Source organism: Macaca mulatta, chromosome 7 (assembly GCF_049350105.2).
Source record: "Macaca mulatta isolate MMU2019108-1 chromosome 7, T2T-MMU8v2.0, whole genome shotgun sequence".
Taxonomy (NCBI): Eukaryota; Metazoa; Chordata; class Mammalia; order Primates; family Cercopithecidae; genus Macaca; species Macaca mulatta.
In genome coordinates, this window is record NC_133412.1 from 146395497 (window position 1) to 146404764 (window position 9268).

Here is a 9268-nt window from a genome sequence, read left to right on the forward strand (position 1 = left end):
AGAGACTGAGGCACGAGAATCGCTTGAACCCGGGAGGCAGAGGTTGCAGTGAGCCGAGATCTCACCACTGCACTCCAGCCTGGGCGACAGAGCGAGACTCTGTCTCAAAAAAAAAAAAAAAAAAAAAAGAAACAAATGCATTGTTTCTATTCTTAACTCATAAGAAAGTGGTATGGATTATAGCATGCCACACCTCTGAAGAGTGCAATATTAAACCTGTTTATAAAAACCTCAAAGCAGCTGTCCCTTACATTCTGAAAGATACTTTTTCTAACAACTTTCACACTCATGTAAATATGTCAGAACAAACTATAAACTTACAAGACATGTATGTTGTACAATGCAGATATGTGTGGGAGGATTATTTTTTAAAGAAATTATGTAGGTCACACTAATGAGAAAAAGCAGCATTACTTTTATTGACTTGGTAGAGCATAGAATGTCCTCTCCATCCCCAAACTTGATAAAACCTTTTGTTTCTAAACAGTAAGTAACATAGAATGTTGGAAATGATCAGAAATGTGTTTATGGCAGAAAAGCCACAGTTGGCCATGGTCTTCAGAAGGGGCAGATAAGAGATTGATGTGTTCCCGGCTACGTCTGCTAAGGGCCTCAGGAAGCAGGAAATGTTTATTCCCTCCTTTGAGAATTGGAGGCATCATTCGTTTTCATGGGTCTTTTAGGCAGTGTCTGTGGAGACTCCTACAGAGGCATCAGGACTTGGGGGAGGTTTCTGATTTTTAGGGGCCCAGACAGTGGTGTTTTTGATGAGAATGAGGAGGGACTTTGAGCAGGGTTGAGAAGCGAGGATAACAAGGCTGGGTTTCCTGTGTCTCTGGGTAAGTTCCGTAGCTTTCCGTCAGCCATGCCGCACCTTCTCCCTGGAGACCCCTTCTGTGTGCGGTGTGGAGAACAGCTTAGGATCCGGTTAAAAGTGAAATGACAGCATACTCGAGTACAACGAGTGTAATGTTGACTTGTCATTCGAGTAAGAATGCAGAGTAAAGGAGAGATCCACAAAAGCAGGGGTTTAAAATCAGAAATTTCTCAGAAGGTTTTTTGTTGTTTTGGAGACAAGGTCTGGCTCTGTTGCCCAGGTTGGAGTGTAGTAGCATGATCATGGCTCACTGCATTGTTGAACTCCTGGGTTCAAATGATCCCCCAACTTCAGCCTCCTGAGTAGCTGGAACTACAGGTGTACACCTCCATGCCTGGCTAGTTATTTTTTATTTTGTGTAGAGACTGGGTCTTGCTTTGTTGTCCAGGCTGGTCTTGAACTGCTGGGCTCGAGTGATCCTCTCAGCTCAGCGTCTCCAAGTGCTGAGATTATAAGAGTGAGCCACTGTGCCAGGCCAGAAATAAAGTTTTGAACTGAGTTTGGAAAGAGGGGAAAAGCCTGAATTGGCCAAGAAGGCAAAGGACATATACTGTACTAAAAATCAGGAAGACAGAAGTATTTGGGAGACACCTATGGATAATCGGTTTTTGAATAAAGGTGATGATTTATTCAGAGGAAAATTCAGTTAGCTAACCAAATCTGTTTTCATATTTACTTAGAATATATCTCCTTCAGCACATGACTTGTGGCGACCTAGAGGATGATGACCTAATCTACCACAGGGGTCTTTCAACATGTAAAGTGTCCCATGCTTGGAGAAGGTTGACTTGCTCGCATGGACTGTCCTCTGCCTGGTATGCCACGCCCTTCAAAGGGAGAGACAGGAAAAGCCTCAAGAACCAGATTTGTTTCAAGTCCTAATTGTTGGCAGAAAGGGAGACATGCTCTTGCTGCCTCTGTTTCTTCTACCTTTTTTTTTTTTTTTTTTTTTGAGATGGAGTCTTGCTCTGTTGCTCAGGCTGGAGTGCTGCGATCTCGGCTCACTGCAGCCTCTGCCTCTTGGGTTCCAGCAATTCTCCTGCCTCAGCCTTCTGGGTAGCTGGGATTACACCGCGCCCTGCTAATGTTTTTTGTTTTTTGTTTTTTTTTATGTATTTTTAGTAGAGATGGGGTTTCACCATGTTGGCCAGACTGGTCTCGAACTCCTGACCTTAGGTGATCTGCCTGCCTCGGCCTCTCAAAGTGCTGGGATTACAGGCATGAGCCACCATGCCTGGCCTGCTTTTTTTTTTTTTTTTTTTTTTAATAGCATAGGATTTGATATAGACTATACATAACCCAAGGTCAATTTCTCGTGCATAAGAGGAAAGGATTTTCTTATCCTTATGGAGTAAACCTATAGCATACCTCAAGGTGGACCTGTAGGCGAAAGTCTGATTGTGAGTTGTTTTCTCGATAGTAGACTAAACTTAAGGATAGAGGTACATGTATGATGTAAAGGGGAAACAAGACTTGGAGCTAGATAAACATGATGCCACATTTAAATACCTGAATTTGAGAGAGTGCTTTCAGGGCTAGTGGGTCTCCATACAGGGATGGAGAGATAGTGGTCTTTCAAATGCTTAATGAGAAACTGAGGAGAGAAATTTGGAACGTTATCTTGCATTCAGGTTTTCAAAAATGTTGTCCTATGACTTACTAGGTAACAACTGGTTTTTCTGTTTACTAATCAGATTTACCCACATATGTCATAAAATAGTATTAAACTTGTTTAGTGAGATAACTGAGTTTTAATTTACGTGGGCTAGATGTATGATTTATAAATGTATAATTGATGTATAGTTTATAAATTTATACATGAATATGAGAGTTCTTCAGATTTTCTGAAATGTCAAAAATGGCTTCCATGCCTCCTCCTCCCTCAGGGGACATCTGCTCGGGAGGCCTTGTTTTGGTTTCTCCTAACCAGCTTTCCTTTCCCCCAGCTCCCAGTTCAGGGATCTTCTCTATGATCACCCAGCTCCAAGGTCATCTAGTTTAAAATGTCACCAGGCTTGAGGACTGGAACATCCCAGCAGAAGGGGAGGGGCTTTTTATCCTGGGGAACCTGCACAGGGCCAAGCACAGTCTGAGGCCATGCTTGGTTGCAAAGGTGTCTGCCGTCACTTCGGTTTATTTCATATCTGCCCCCTAGGCCGGGGCTGGGAGAGCTGAGCCAGTGCTTCACATTTTTGTTTGTTTGTTTATTTATTTTTATTTTTATGGGTTTTTTTTTTCCGAGATGGAGTCTCCTTCTGTCATCCAGGCTGGAGTGCAATGGCGTGAACTCGGCTCACTGCAACCTCTGCCCCCTGGGCTCAAGTGATTCTCCTGCCTCAGCATCCTGAGTAGCTGAGATTACAGGCGCCCGCCAGCACACCCAGCTAATTTTTGTAGTAGAGACGAGGTTTCGCCATGTTGGCCAGGCTGGTCTTGAACTCCTGACCTCAGGTGATCTGCCCGCCTCGGCCTCCCAAAGTGCTGGGATTACAGGCGTGAGCCACTGTGCCTGGCCAGTGTATCACGTTTTGTAAATGTGGCTTCTCTGGCTCTCAGGTAACTTCTGTGGGCATCCAGAAATTAATTCCAGGATGTTTTAGATCCTTCGGCCTCTGTCAGACCTGAAAGTAAGCCAGCCTGCCTGGGTTAATGTGCTGTTGATGGCACAGGCCGTTTGCACTGGCGATGTAGGGTGCTGCCCACTGAGCCAGGGTGCCCCATTGTGTCAGATGGGCCCATGGCGACGGAGCCAGAGCAGCCCACATGAGGGAGGAGACAGGGACCTGGCTTCTCTGCCTGTCCACACCTGGCAGGTCGTCCTTTGGGGACTCTGTTTTCTCAACTGTCAAGGACCAGAATTCCCTCTTTCCCCTCTTGCGCTATGGATAAAGGCATAGACATGTTACAAGTGATTATGTAACTTTTCTCATTAAAGATATGTAATAACACGGTTCCCCAAGATGCTCCAAGTATTTGGTAATTATTGCATGAATTGATTTTTGTTTTTAAGTCAAAACATACTTTGGTAAACATTCCTGTGAAGGGAGGCCCATTCCAAGTCTGAGACAGAGTTGGAGTGCCACCAAGACCCTGCCTGGGGCCCCGCTGCTCTGCCAGCCAACTGATGGGCTCCTTTACCCTATCTCTTCCTGGCAGTGCTCCATGGCGGTGAGGAAGAGGGTGAGGCCTCGCCACCCCGCGGAGGGCCCCCTGGCCCGCCCCAGTGCTGGAGACAAGTCTGGCCCCATCTCCCCACTGGGAGCTTGGCCAACCCAGATGTTCCCGCAGCCCCTCCCTCCACTCCTCGCTCCCTGGACAGGGCCCATCTCCAGCGCATTTTCCTCACTCCAAGCTCCTTCCTTGCCAGATTGCTTTGCCCGAGGATTCCGTCCCAGGCTGGGAGGGGCTGGGGGACCCGATTCTCTCATTTCCCTGTGGTTTGGCATTCCCGAGCCTTCCCTTGCCTCTGTTGCTTTCAGAGCGAGCCCCGCCGTTGTCTGCAGACTCTGGCTCCCTGGACAGGCAAAGGGAAATGCCTGGGTCACCCTGATGCCTCTGAGCCTGGTAACGGGAGCTAATGATGGCAAATACAGACCGAGGGGCCACCTTGCCGCTGCCCGACCCTCCAGGGAACTTGAGCGCCGTCCCATTTCTGAAACTCCTGGCGGTTGCTCAATAAATGGTGAGTCAATGAAGGAGTGTAGGGGTGGCTGCGGGGTCCACCGGAGGGGATTTCCGTGCAGAATGATGTCCGTGCAGAATGATGTGTGGGAATTGTTGTGAGAACAAACATTAACCAGCTTTTGCCCCTATTTACAAGGTTGTGCTATTAAGTGCGGAGCCGAAGTCAGCCAGCCTCATCCCCTCAGGAGACCTGAATTTATAAATGGTGGTCAGGATGAATCCAAACAGGATTCCTCCCCCACAATGTATGGGTTTGTCCTGGGTCAATGCCACCACATGGGATGCAGGGGAGATAAAGAGTAGTGCGGTTGTTAATACCCCGCATTTAACCAAGAAAAGCCCCAGAGGAAGGTACTGCCTCATAAAACCAATGTCCCTTGAGCGTGTCCCTAAATATGCCACAGACACTATGCCAAGCCCATCACAGGCATTGTCTCCTGTCCTCACCCCACCCTATGGGTAGGGCCTGTTAGCCCCATTTTACAGAGGAGGAGGAGGAGCGCTCCCAGCATCTCTGCCCGCGGGTAAGTGGGAGAGGCTGCGCCCCCAGCACTGTCCAGGACAGGGGGGCACTGGACCTGTTTCTGTGGAACCGAATCTTCGTCTCAGTGGGCCTTGGGAATGCAGTCTGACAACCTCTCTCAACTTTCTCACTAAAGCTGCTCAAGTGACAGAGAACAGAAACACTGAGGGGTGTGGACACAGTCCAAGGTGGCAGCCTCAGGTGGAGAGTTCTCTGGAGTTTTACCAAAACCAAAAGTTTTCTTCTGTTCATTCTTCTGTGACCGGCTTATTTCACTTAGTGTAAAGTCCTTGAGGTTCATGCGTATTGTTGTAGACGTGTTTTAGTGTTTTTTTTAAAAAAAAAAAAAAAAGGCCGGGCGCGGTGGCTCAAGCCTGTAATCCCAGCACTTTGGGAGGCTGAGACGGGCGGATCACAAGGTCAGGAGATCGAGACCATCCTGGCTAACACAGTGAAACCCCGTCTCTACCAAAAAACACAAAAAACTAGCTGGGTGAGGTGGCGGGCGCCTGTAGTCCCAGCTACTCGGGAGGCTGAGGCAGGAGAATGGCGTAAACCCGGGAGGCGGAGCTTACAGTGAGCTGAGATCTGGCCACTGCACTCCAGCCTGGGTGACAGAGTGAGACTCTGTCTCAAAAAAAAAAAAAAATAAATAAATAGAAAAAATTATCCAGGCGTGGTGGTGGGCACCTGTAGTCCCAGCTACTCTGGAGGCTGAGGCAGGAGAATGGCATGAGCCCGGGAGGTGGAGCTTGCAATGAGCCTAGATTAAAAAAAAAAAAAAAAAAAAAACGGCTGGGCACGGTGGCTCATGCTTGTAATCCCAGCACTTTGGGAGGCCAAGGCGGGCAGATCACCTGAGGTCAGGAGTTCGAGACCAGCCTAGCGAACATGGTGAAACCCCGTCTGTACTAAAAGTACAAAAATTAGCTGGGCATGGTGGCGGGCACCTGTAATCCCAGCTACTCAGGAGGCTGAGGCAGGAGAATCACTTGAACCTGGGAGGTGGAGGTTGCAGTGAGCCAAGATCGTGCCACTGCACTCCAGCCTGGGCAATAAGAGCAAGACTCCATCTCAAAAAAGAAATAATAATAAACCATCACCAAAAATATTTGACACCACCATACACACTCCTTATCTTAAAGTTGATGTTCCCAGGAGCTGTGTCTTATTTATTCAGTGTCTTCCTGTGATCCTAAAGTCACAAGCCCTGGTGCGAGAGACACTGACCAGCCAGGCCTCAGCTCCCAGCTCTGGCCAAGCAGGACAGCCCATCAGTCTGCCTTTCAGTGCCGGTGCTGCCTGGAGGCCTGTGCTGGAGGCCCTGGTGGACACGGGTGTGTGCCGCTCCCCTTCGGAGAGTATGCCACCTCCAGCTTTCTGCTGCCTCACTTTGTTCTCAGAGTTAGGGGTGGTGGATTCCTGGGAATTTTCAGTTTTTGTATTTGTTTTTATTTACATCGATCTATTGTCTTTTAAAAATGAGAAAACTGCCATGCAGGAAGGTTGGCTTGCCTGAGATGTTACAGCCAATGAGTGGCAGACCCAAGACTGCCCAGGCTTCATGCCTCCCTATTCCCTGCCCCCAAGCTTGGGCCACATTCACGGCACCACCAGGCCGTGATTGCAGTAGGCCACCCCGCCCACCACATCACGCAAATGCTGCTCATCTGAATCCCATCTGCTCTGCGTTATATTGTGTTTAATGTACAAAATTTACAAAGCTCTGAAAACTGAAAGGTTTCTTATAAATTTGCCCATAACACCTGACTGAACTGCTGCGAGGCCATTTAGAGTCTTGATTTATGCCCTTTAGGAGGACATTTGTGTTTTGCAGCAGAGCTATGAGTGTGTATGTGTGGTTGTTTTGCTCGTTGATTTGGATTAAAGAGGGCTTGTGGCTGGGCGCGGTGGCTCACGCCTGTAATCCCAGCACTTTGGGAGGCTAAGGTGGGTGGATCACGAGGTCAGGAGATTGAGACCATCCTGGCTAATATGGTGAAATCCCGTCTCTACTAAAAATACAAAATAATTAGCCAGGTGTGGTGGCATGCGCCTATAGTCCCAGCTACTCGGGAGGCTGAGGCAGGAGAATCGCTTGAACCCAGGAGGTGGAGGTTGCAGTGAGCCAAGATCACACCATTGTACTCCAGACTGGGCAACAGAGCAAAACTCCATCTCAAAAAACAAAACAAAACAAAACAAAAGAGAGAGAGCTTCTGGCCAAGCACAGTGGCTCGTGCCTGTAATCCCAGAACTTTGGGAGGCCAAGGTGGGCAGATCACCTGAGGTCAGGAGTTCGAGACCAGCCTGGCCAACATGGTGCAACCCTGTCTCTACTAAAAATACAAAAATTAGCTGAGCATGGTGACATGTGTTTGTAATCCCAGCTACTGGGGAGGCTGAGGCGGGAGAATCGCTTGAACCCAGGAGGCAGAAGTTGCAGTGAGCCAAGATCGTGAAAAGAGGGCTTCCAACCTGCTGGGAGTATTATATAATATGCAGTTTAGTAACTGCTAAAACCTGGAAAATTCTCAATTCTGAAACACGTTTGGCCCCAAGAGTTTCTGATAAGGGATCGGGACCTAGATATATAGAATTACAGTGATATGAAAGCTGTAAAAATAAAGAGCTTAGACCCAGTTTTGTGTCTGTACATCTTTCTGTGGCATTATACTATAAAGCAGGGGTCTAGGATAACAGGTCCCCACAGAAATGAGAGCTAGAGAAGCACTGCAAAAAAAAAAGAAAAAAGTTATTTCCCCTCCCTTCAGCTTCAGGGAAGTCTTGTTTTCGGATTACGAGGGTGCTGGCCCACTGACCTCTGGGTTGTTTCCAGGTCTTTGGCCCGAGACACAGGCTGTCTCTCAGTGTCTGGGCTGAGAACCATTCAGGTACAGAGGCTGAAGCCACAGGGTAGATGAGAAGTGCCCCCAGGAGCATGGTGGAGGGCGAGACCAAGAGGAAAGGATCTAAACGGCTTTGCTGGCCTCTGGGGCTACTAATCCAGGGCCCCTCTCCATGACAGCCCCCCGGGGACAGCACCAGGGACCACGGAGCCTGGCTCACAGGATCCGTCACAAGAGAAAAGGGACTTTCTGCCCTCTGCAACCATCCATGGGGCCACCACGCGGCCACAGGACACCAGGCTTGCCTGGGAGGCTGGGGTGCCCACCTGGAGCTTCAAGGCCTGGCGCACCCTCCAGGCCTGTGCTCTTGAGCGGGCTCCACGCCTTACACCGACCTTTGTGGGGTCTGGGCCAGGAGCTGCTCTCCTCTTTGGGAAGTGAGGGTGGGTTCCTCACAGCAGCTCCCTTAATGTCTCAACCAGCTTCTCCAAAGGAGGCCGTGGTTGGGGTCCCTGTGGTCAGAGTTTGTGTTCCCCTGTGGGCAGAGGGGACGAGAGCTGTGCCCGCTGGAGCTGCTGGCTGGGATCTAGTCAGAATCAGCATTGGAAAGCCCCTTCCTTTCCCACTGTCTTTGCTCTCCTTCCCCAGGCGCTGTCCTGCCTCCACACAGCCTCTCCCACATCCCGGTGCCCTTTCCAGGATCCGAGTCAGTGTGGGCCCGATGTCACTGAGGAAACATCCCAGGAATTCCTGTTCTTTCCCTCTGGATGGCCCTCTTGTCTGCGGGAAGGGTGGGAGGAGCTATTGTGTATTTCTGCCTCAGCTTTAAGGGTAAAACTCCCCTCCAAAGGCCAGGTGGCTTCTCTCCTGACAGCCACTTGTCAGACACACTGAGCCCTGGATTCCCACTCCGGTGGTCTGGCATGGTGCTTCAAAGAGCTGACTTGGATATGGCAACGTGATGGGGAAAGGAAGGTTGAGGTGGCATCTAGAAGCACAGCACGGAGTGGAGTTTTGACCCTCGCCTTCCCGCTGTTCCCAGCATTTGAATGACTGTATTAAGGGAAGTGAATATATGTATTGGGGGGGCGGGGAGAAGTTAGAGAAATAAACGCAGACAGCCTCAGATGTGGAGTGTGTTGTCTTTTTTCCTTTTGGATTCCTAGTGGGCTGTGGCATCGGTTCTATGACTTTTATAGTAAAAATGTTTGAATACTCTGATTGTAAAATTCAGTTTAATCTAAACTGACACACACAGCACTAGAATGCAAGTCCCCACTAGACTGTAAATTCCCTGAGAGCAGACCTAGTATGCTGGAGCCCACGCCTGGGAGA

The 9268-nt window shown here is 49.1% G+C and overlaps 1 long non-coding RNA gene across 1 annotated transcript; it reads left to right on the top strand.

Moving 5' to 3' along the window:
* Positions 1 to 2116: 2116 nt before the first annotated feature.
* Positions 2117 to 9059, top strand: LOC106999487 (uncharacterized). The gene is made up of 2 exons (XR_013396431.1): positions 2117 to 4559; positions 8582 to 9059. It is a non-coding gene; the product is annotated as an uncharacterized LOC106999487 (long non-coding RNA).
* The last annotated feature ends 209 nt before the right edge of the window (positions 9060 to 9268 follow it).